The sequence below is a fragment of the Nannospalax galili genome, unplaced genomic scaffold, assembly GCF_000622305.1.
Source record: "Nannospalax galili isolate Female #2095 unplaced genomic scaffold, S.galili_v1.0 scaffold87, whole genome shotgun sequence".
Lineage (NCBI taxonomy): Eukaryota > Metazoa > Chordata > Mammalia > Rodentia > Spalacidae > Nannospalax > Nannospalax galili.
In genome coordinates this window covers 1,145,218-1,155,846 of record NW_008360320.1, presented here as the reverse complement: position 1 = coordinate 1,155,846, position 10,629 = coordinate 1,145,218, and the positions used below count along the sequence as shown (strand labels likewise).

Below are 10,629 nucleotides of genomic sequence, written 5' to 3'. Positions count from 1 at the left end.
TGGTGCCAATTTGGAACTAGACATGTGGTTACAGTGGAGATTCAAACACGAGCAAAACCAGCACACTCACTGCATTAGATGGGCACTAGGAAAAAGACACTCAGAGCTGCAAGCATATTTAAGAAGGGAGGCTGGGTGAGATGTTGAAGAAGAAAAGGGCAGAATATGGCAGGAAAGACTCCGTTAGTGCTCACGCATCTTCCTGCTGCTAAATCCTTCAGACACAGGAGCCTCCTGGAAACCCTGTTCTTATGCACCCTTCACCCTGCAGGGGTCAATTTTTAATTGAATTTTTACATTTTTTTATTTTTGAGAATTTAATACATGTATACAATAAAATATGATCGTGTATACTCCAATTTCTCCCACATGCCTCCAATCATGCCCCTTCCCAACTTCATGTCCTTTTTTTTTTTTAATCTGCTAAATTCAGTTAGTGCTTCCAATATGTGGCAAGGGTGTAGGGCTATCCATTAGAGCATGAGAAACCTACCAGAGGTCACATCCTCAAAACAATTATTCTTCTCCCACAACAACAATTCACTATCAGTAGTTCCTTCATAATGGATGGGTCCTGGAGGTTATCTACCCCATCTATGCTGAGATTTGGGCTGGCTTGATCCCGCGCAGGTCTTGGGTAGATAGCCACAGGTGCTGTGAGTTCATGAGTAAAATAACCATGCCACGCCCAGAAAACATTTCATAGCACTCTTCTCCATCTTCAGGCTCTTGCATCATTTCTGCCTCCCCTTTCATAGAGCTGAGGGGAAGGAGAGCTAATGTCCATTTAGGGCTGAGCACTTAGTGTTCTCTCTCTCTCTCTCTCTCTCTCTCTCTCTCTCTCTCTCTCTGCACTTTGGCCAGATATGCGTCTCTCCATTGATTGCTGGCTGCACAGAGAAGATATTCTGATCAAGGTTGATAACAGCCCAGGTTGATAGCATACACATTAGAAGATACTTTGACAGCATGACCATTTAGAAAAATAACAGCAGCAGGTTCTACCCAAGAGCCTGTGACCTCCCCAGCAGCAACAGTTTTTTTTATTGTGGTTTTGTTTTGTTTTGTTTTTAAACCAGCTTTACATTACCAGACATGAAATTCCCTCCTGTAGAGCAGATTTCAAATCCAATCAGGAAGTGGCACTGTAACAGTTGTGCCACTATTGCACCAGTGAGCACATTTTTCCTAGAAGGTCAGTATTGCAGCATGCAGGGCCCAATGCTGTTAAGACCATTTATGTCTTTTCTTTCCCAGCAACCTACATACCTGGAACCATGAAAGCTAACCTGTGAGCAAAAAAATTTCCAATTCAATGTGAGATTGATTTCTCTGTGTTCTGCAGCTAAAGTGTAGGGTATCTTCAGAAATAGGGTCTTATCATGTGGCTATGGAGGGTAGCCAAGGGCAAGGGCAATAGCTTGTGTTGTTTTGGAGACCTTTAGGGCCTTCCTGCCCAATAATTCACAGGGTGGTATCACATGCCTCGCACTGTGATTTTCATTCAATAACTTATGCACTCTGTGAGCAACACTGTCACCCATACAAGGTAATTCTGTTTGAACCCTTTTTTTCTTTTAAAGTTTTACTTTGAAATTAGCTTACTAACTGGGGGGTTTCCATAAGGCTTTTTCATATATCCTTAGTTTTCATTAACCCTAATCCATTATCCCCTCTTATCCCTCATCTTCCCACCTGTGACCCACTTAAATCATCTAAATTATTTAAATCCCAGCCTTACCCCCATATTTGTTTCGCCCATATTTACCATTCCTCCAATTATTATTTGTGAGAATGATCTCACTTCTGTACTTCACTACCTAACTTCCATATGGCTTTTAATACACCCGTCCTTTGGGTTGATCTTCCCATCATACCCCATTCAACTATGCTCCTCCCACTTAAACTATTCCACTCCTGGCTTTGCACATCTGTACTTTTGTTTAACATATAATCTACTATCCTTTCTCCTTTAAGATATTCCCAAAAGGCCCTTTCTAGTTTCCTGGCTTCCACTTATGCTCCAAGATAAATGGACAAACCAAAATATTTAAGACTGGGATCTGCAAATGAGAGAAAACAACTCAGCATTCCTCTTTCTGGGCCTAAATTATCTCACTCAGCATGATTTTGTTTCCAGTTCCAAATTTATGGTTTCATTTTTCTTTACAACTGAAAAATATTACATTGTGTTTAAGCGCTACATTTTTTAAATCCACTCATCTGTTAATGAGCATCTAGGTTGATTCCATTGCCTAGCTATTGTGAATGGAGCAGAATGAACATGGATGTGCAAATGTCTCGGTAGTAGGTCCATTGGGCATATGCCCAGGAGGAGTGTAGCTGGGTGATATGGCAATTGTATGTCTATTTTTTTTATGAATTCCCAGACTGATTTCCAAAGTGGCTACATTAGTTAACACTCCCAACAGCAACGTATAAGAGCTTCCTATAAACTGCGTCTGTATCTGTATTTGTTGTCATTTGTATTCACCATTGCTGCAATTCATATCAGTGACTTCCCAGCTGTCTGGAAAACTCAGTTTCTTTGTGGTTATTAGCCACCTCTGGCTCTTTCAACCTTTCTGCCCTCTTTTCTGTAGTGATCTTTGAGTCTTGGGTGGCAGAGGTTTGATATAGGTGTCCTATGTCCCAGAGTCATTTTTAACTGGGTTGATTAACAATTTTTTTATTTATCTTTTTTGTTTTTATTTTTTATGTGTATGAGTGTTTTACTTGCATATTTGCTAAGTGTGCCACTTAACATGCAATGGCCACGGAGGTCAGAAGAGGGCATTGGAGCCCCTGAAACTGGAGTTACAGATGGTTGTTAGCTGCCGTGTGGGTACTGGGGACTGAACCCTGGTCCCCAACCCTGGTTTTTTTTTTTAGTTCTTTGTATATTTTAGACATTAGTCACCTGTGAGTTGAATATCTGGCAAGGGTTTTCTTCCATCCTGTGGTCTGCCTGTTCACTCACTTCACAGTTTCTTTGCTGCACAGAAGCTTTATAGATTCATGAGATCCCATTGTTTGATTCTCGGTTTTATTTTCTGTGCTACCGGAGTCTAATTCAGAGTGTCCTTACTTGTGTCTGTAAGCTGAAGCATAATCCCTGCTTTTTTCTCCAACCATTTCAGGGTATTTGGTCTTATGATGAAGTTCTTGATACATTTGGGGTTGAATTTTGTGCATGGAGAGAGACGGGATCTAGTTTCATTTTTATGCATATTAGAATCCGATTTTCCCAGCATCATTTGTTAAAGTTGCTTTAACTTCAATTGTTTTCTTCAATGTATATTTTTGGCATCTTTGAAAAATCAGGTAGCTGTAGATACATGGACTTATATCTGGGTTCCCAATTCTGTTCCACTGACTTTCATGTCTGTTTTTGTGCCAGGGCCAGGTTATTTTCATTATTATGAGAAGACCTGCTCTTAACCTGTGTGGGAAATGTGATCACTCTATCAGGGATTCCACTCCTGACTTAGTGTGCACTTTTCCTATGACCTTTCTCTTACTCCACTTCTTATCTGATCTCCTTCAGAAACACAGCAGTTCAAAGCCAGAGACTCTAGTATATACATCTTTGATTTTTTTTTTCTTTTTACTTTGTTTTGTCTTTTCCAAAACAATGTTTTGGTTAGGGTGCTCATTAAACATTTACTGAGAGAATGGCCTTAATCTCCCTTCCCCAAATATGCCTAAATAATATGGGCCATAATGAAATTTTCATAAGGATAATTTTTAACGTAGGATCAAGATGACATAACATTCCATAAGTAGCCAAGTGATCTCTGAAGTATTGAGAATCAGCTAGACACTAACAGATGAAGGAGACAAAAACATAACTTCTGCATGTGTGTCTACAAGGTGCATGTATAAGTGTATGTGCACATGCATTACAGGACAGTAAAAAGCACATGCTGACTAGTTTCAAGGGCAGCTCTGCCAGTTACTAGTTGTGTGTCCTTGGGAAAATTACCTTTGAAACAAGCATGATGTACATGCCAACTAAATATTTTTAAAAGATAAAACGATATAGATTTTCATGCAGCATAGGATAGCTGTAAAGATTAAATTTAGGGTGTATGTAAAGCATTTAAAACACACTGCATATTGACATGTGCCTGGAGAATGTGTCAGAGCCCTCACTCACCTGGGAGAAATTTCACATCTGCTTTACAACTTCTCCCTCCCAATTCCCCCAAATCAGGGTTGAAAAATCAAGCTTCAGTAAGGAAGACATCTGCCTGCCAAGGTTAGGTTGTAAGGATAAGGGGTGACAAGAGGCTTATCACTGGGAGCCTCAAGATGGGACAAAGAAAGCCCACAGTTGCTAAGTTATGCTAGTTCTCAGAACCTTGGCGTCCTCACGGACAGAAGTTGGTTTTTGTAAGGATTCGAGAATGAGTGCTGACCTTTGTGGAGGAACTTCCAGGACCCAAGGGAAGCCCTTCATTCCAAATAGTCTCCAGTGTTCTCAAAGAAGCCTGCATCTTTTTAGCATAACTTTGATTTATGTTGGTTACTTGGTCAAAACTTCCTACCAAGGTAGACAGAAATTTTATTGTTCAGAAAACAGGATGATCAGGGAAAGCGATTCATTATATCTCTGAGCAAGAAGACTGCTTCTTACTGTCTACTGAAAGAGTTCCTTTGCCTCTAGTGAAACTACTAATTGTACTTCCTTCCCAGGCAATAACCAAATTTTCATGTTAACTAAAAGAAGTTCACATGCCTATTATTCTTAGGAGCTGTCTAGTAATTCTGTCAATTCCAAGAAATGCAATCTTTTCCTCAGCGTCTAAATGTCACTCATGAAACTGAAAATTTAGGATTCCATTTTTATGATGTTACAAAATACCTTAACAATATTTTCTAGTTAAGACCTGCTCAGAAATCTGTCTATAGAGTCAATGGCTGCATTTCTAAAACAAATCTTTCCTGGGCTCACTGTGGCCAATCACCTTGGGCAGATTCAATAAAAAAGTTAAACATAAGGAAAATATAGAGAGATACTTGGCTTTATAAAATCGCAGTGCTGATGGAAAAGCTGGGCAAACCTGGAGAGGCAGGAGCATGCTCCCATCTTCACAACAGTCATTTGCAGTTCCTGAGCCAATGCAGCATGCTTTTAAAACTCATCACTTTTCAAAATTTACAGGCTTGGAGTAAGATCTTGACATCGTCTGTGGTGCATGCTGAGTTCAGCTCTTTGTCAGAGTTACAGGTATTGATTTTGATCTTTCCATATTTTTAATGTCATCTTGATTTGGATGCATGGACCCTGGTGGGCTGAAATTGATTAGGACTGATTCTAAGAAAACTTACTAAGAAGGCAAAATTTATTTTCATTGCCTCTACCTGCCTTTCTCCTGTGTCGGCTTTCACTGTGAGGCTCCACTGCCTTCATGATGGTCAGGGTTCCTTCCAGGCATGTTCCATCCTCTCTAGAATATGCTTCTTGCTCCAAGCCCAGGAAACAGACCTGTTAGGTGTGGCTAGCCCTTGCTTATCAACTACTACTGCAACTTTCAGCATCCATTCTGATGGGTGAGTGGTGAGTGGATCCTTGCTCATTCGATGAGATTTTTCTTTTCTCTGTAGAATACACTATTTCTCTGCTACTGAATAAATTCAACCCATCACAACTCAAACATAATTTCTATGGACTGAGTCCATCTCTTCTTTGCTTCCACCATAGCATGTTTAGGTAGTCTATACTACTTCTTTATATATTTTTTATTTATTATTTTTATTTTATGTGTATGTGTGTATTGCCTGCATATAGGTAACTGCACCCATGTTGTGCAATGCCCATGGAGGACAAAAGAGGCATTATTATTTGCTGGGTTTGTGCCCTCCTTTTTTTTCCATTAAACTCCAAGATCTTCAAAGAACTCAATGTATTTGTTTTTTATTCCACTACATAGCACAGAGTCTGGCTCTTATTAATTTCACAATAAACATTTGTTGAGCAAATAAATTATTGGAATAATATGAATTAAAATCCTTTCTGTTCTCCCAAACAGAGGAGGACTAAAGACAGCATCAATCCATATCAAAAATGCTTTTGAGCAGATCTTTTTCCAATACCAAGCTGAGGACAGCAGCTTACTTAGAGTCAGAGCTGTTGTGTAGCACACACACTTTGTCAATGTCCCTTGGCAATAGAACCCACAAACACAGGCTGACTGTGGCAAGGTTGCTTCACCAGTTTAAGCAATTCCTTATCATGGCTCATCTTTCTGCAAGAGGGAATTGTTTCACAATGTTCTTATCCAAAGATGTGGTGAATTCCCTGTAAGTAAACAACACATTTTTACACAAGACAAAATGGATATATTTTATGATAAAATCTATTTATTTTTCTGAGTTTTCTGTTCTTCTGAAAAATGGTGGCAATTGGTGATTTCAAAATCTAATTGTCCAAGGGAAGATATTTGGGGTTGAATAGCCATTTACACTACTCCATAGTCCAGGCCAGGACCAAAGACATTCCACAGAGTGAAGGTATACATCAAACATAAATTGGAACAATCCATGTAAAATGAGATGTTCCCATTGCCCATACAGATTTGATTACCTCTAGGGAAACAAGAAACAAAAGAAAAATGCGCCTCCATCCCTCATTGTCCAAATTGCCTTGCACTGTGTCTTCACAGGACAGGAAGAACATGATAGAAAACACCTATGGTGGTACTTTACTAGGTACCATTTTCTATTTTTCTAGAAAAACGTGTTAAATATCTATTTTTATTTTTATTGGTTCATGACTTGAGATTTTATTCCTGATCACAAGTACAGGAACTAGACTTTTGTGGGAGTCTACAGACCACCGTGTGATGAGAAATAGATAATGTGGTTCATCTTTAAAACTTTGAGAAACAGATAATGTGGCTCATCTTTAAGTTTTTTGCTTAGGCAAATGTATCTGCATAATTTCTAAATGTTCCCAGAAACAAATACATGCTGTAATGTGAAATATTTCAGACTGTGTTTAAGAAAGACATATGTCAAACAAAGGGCGGGGGGATTAAAAAAACAAGTGTTTGTCCCTACCAACATACTTCAGTTTATTTCAAACTTACCTTTATTTCCTCTGCCTGTCTTATTTCTCTCCTGTTCCAGATGTCTTTCTGTAACTAATTACTTAATGTGCTGAGTCAGTTAGTTTTCTCATTATCTAATTCTGTATATTTATAATCTTTTGCCTGAAATATTTTGCTTGATCTTCTTCCATCTTATTTTCCAAATACCTTTAATTAATTCCTCTAGACACATCCTTATTCCCACCATCTCAAATTTATCTAGAAATGTGATAATCAATACTATTAATTATCTTAGATATTTGTAATTTTTTCTACCTTAAATGAGAAGACTGTAGCATGGGCCGTCAAAGGAAGTCACAACTCTAGGCTCTGTATAGAATTCTGTGCATGTTCAGTCAAACTCTCTGAGCCTCAGTTTTCTGACTGATTTAATCTATTTTGTTCACTCTACCCAGATAAAGCAAAAACACACTAAACATAACTGATGCAAGGAAGTGAGTAGACACCAACAGTTCTGGTTTGCTGTGTAGAAGCTTTATTCTATCAAAGACCTCTGAAGTCATCCTCCTACAGTGCTCCAGAACCTATTCCTTGCTGTGAACACATGCCAGATCTTTCTCTTGCCTCATCTAGCTGCCAGAATAGTCCTTGGGTTCTCTGAGGATTCTGAAAATGGTATTTGTGCTGCTCTTGCCCACTGTTACCTTCGAAGGCTTCAAGAATTCCATTACCCAAAGGCTGAAAAGGATCTATATTTGTAGCAATAGCGCTGATCACCAAAACCAAACCCACAGAAGGAGTCAACAAAAAGATGCCTTCTACAAGGGCATCAATCAGCATCACCACCAATACTGTTATGAAGGCAACATTGATCCTATTACTACTCCCCTTTCAGGGACCACCAATTCCCAGTACTGTTGACAATCTACATATCAGTGCCCTATGAAGATGACAGAGAAGTACATGTTCACTTCTGTTCTCTTTGATATATCCCCATGCCAGGGCTTAGCAAAGTTGTGTGGAAACTGGTCCAGGGACCAAATAGTATATTTCTGTACATGCTGCGCAGTGCTATTTGACTCTTTTCCTTAAAGCAAACTCCTTTTCTCACACCTGCATGCTCCCATATAAACAGACCTTTGTCCCCTACAATCAGCTCATTTTTTGGATGAATGAAACATATACCATCATTGGTCCTAATTCATGCTCCAGCCATGACTCTTGCTATATTATACATTAGCAGCAGGAGTAACTGTATTATGGCATTATTTTGAGGATTAGGTAGGTAGTACATGTATAGTGTATGTAAGCCATTTGGTAAGGCATCTTGAGGAGAGAAAGAGTATTTCAAGAGCAGAAACAGGAGCTGTGAGACTGGTGTATGTGAGGTGTCATAACGTAGCTCTCGTGGACAAGGAAATTCTTGAATGATGATTCCAAGATTCTTGAGTGATGCTCAAGAGCAAGTCTGGGAAAGGGACGAACTCCAAGATGAAGTCAGGTGATGCCACTAGGCACAGCAGCCATGCCCGCTGCATAGAACTTCCTTACTGATCCCAAGAACAAATGTGATATATAACCAACTCTCCCAGATTAAATTACTAAATATGTTTTTGGAGGAAATTTCTTTGTGTTAAGTTTGAAAGATTTTATTTTTACATCCTTTCTTGTATGTAGTAGTCAGAAGGTTTTGGAAAATGATCTGGCCAGTATATTGTCCCATAATCAGGGAAATACAGAATGAACAGTAGACAACAGTAGGCTCTAGACATGAGTAATAAAGACATCTTCAACCATAAACAGGAAGGAAAGAGAGCAAACTGGAAGTGGGGCAAGGCTGTAAACTCTCAAAGCCCCCCAGTGACGTACTTCCTCCGGCAGGACCACACTTCTTAAACCTCCTAAAATAGTGCCACCAACTGAGGACCAAGTGTTCAAATACATGAAGCCTATGGGAGGCATTTCTCATTCAAACTACCACAGCTCACTTAAAGCAGTTATACATGTTGACAGTAGATACTCTTTCATATAAGTAAAAAGTGCTCCATACTTATGGAAAAACAACATATAATCTGAGTCCTGCAGGCTTGATCTTTGGCATACTAAAAAGTATGCCAAAGAAAAGTAGAAAATTATCTCAACAAATCCTGGTTTTAAGTTAAATGGCTTTCTTGTAAAAATTCTGTCTTAGATGTCAGAAGTTGAAGAGTAATTACGTCTTCTTCTTTACATTTCTGCCATTGCAGAATTAACTACTCACACATCTACCCAGAACCAGCTACAAAAGTGGGGTGATCAATCTGGAAAAAGAAGATAGAATTCCTTATTCAAAATTATGAAGAATTTGAACATGGTGACCATAGAGCACTAATCAAATACAGCCAGCAGGTTACAATCTAACCATGCCAGCTCTGCTTCCATCTCACCCCAACAAATTTCTGTGAGGTCATGTACACAGAAATGCAATACACTCTTGCCTTGTGGGCTGTCTATATATGGTTCAGCAGAGTCTTCCCTTCACTACTCTAAGGACATTCATGTCAGAGGCTGAAGAAATGGATAGTCTGGGATTGTGTGGCACACTACCTGCCAAATATTTGCCTGTCCTGATATCAGTTACACAAATGATAATATTCTCTAATTCAGTGAAGAGACTGTCATCCATTCAAAAAATGAGAAATTATTCTGGTGATTTTCAACTGAATTTTTCCCTTTTTTAAATCAATCACCAAAGAAGGTTAATTTATCAAATTCTAATTAAAAGACTATATTTAAAAATCACACATATTTTTCTTCAAAATAGAACCACTTTTCATGTTTTTCCTAAATATTTGAAGCATTCATTTATCTGACTCCCTTGATAATGTAACTCATCTCTAGATCAGAATTACATCCTTACTGTGTATTACTTGAGGAAGCTCAAGCAAGCATCTGTTGCAGATCCCACAGTCATTGGGCCAGCACAGCAGATTCACTGAATACCAGACACGGAAATTGCCTGAGCAACTTTCTTTCCTTTACATACATACATACACACACATATATATGAGGTATTGAATACTAGGCTTGCCACAGATATTGGAAGAGTAAACTGTATCCCCAATCTTGTAAATCTTGATTTCCAGAATGATCATAGTATAATGTACAGCTGGCTCTCCATATTTGTGTGTTTTATACAAATGGATTCAGCAAACCCAGGATTGAAAAATGCAAAAGAAAACCATGATGGAGGGGTGAGACAATGCAAGAGATAAACAATGCCTAGCTAGTTTTGAAAACCAGAGGGAACCATATTACTCCTGCAACCTACTGACAAATTATACATAGTAGATCAAGAAATATATATCTAGGTAAGGTTTATCTGAGAACAACTGGTCTTTGTCCAAGATTTATATACATAACATGCAGTAATTAAAAATACCAGACTGGTGGAACTAACCTTCTTGGGTGTTTAACAGACATACTTTGAGGCCTATAATAATTTGGTCAGAGGGACATAAAGGATAGTTTTTGCTCCTTGCCCTCCTAGGTCAACTAGTTCCAGGGGACTATGAGCATCTCTCAAAATGTCCTG

At 38.8% G+C, this 10,629-nt stretch overlaps 1 long non-coding RNA gene across 1 annotated transcript in view; it reads right to left on the bottom strand.

The window, feature by feature from the left end:
* Window positions 1–5,904: 5,904 nt before the first annotated feature.
* LOC115068766 overlaps window positions 5,905–10,629 on the bottom strand; it is an 11,864-nt gene continuing 7,139 nt past the window's right edge. The window contains exon 2 of the long non-coding RNA XR_003848111.1: window positions 5,905–6,304. This is a non-coding gene — a long non-coding RNA (uncharacterized LOC115068766). The remainder of the gene's footprint in view (window positions 6,305–10,629) is intronic.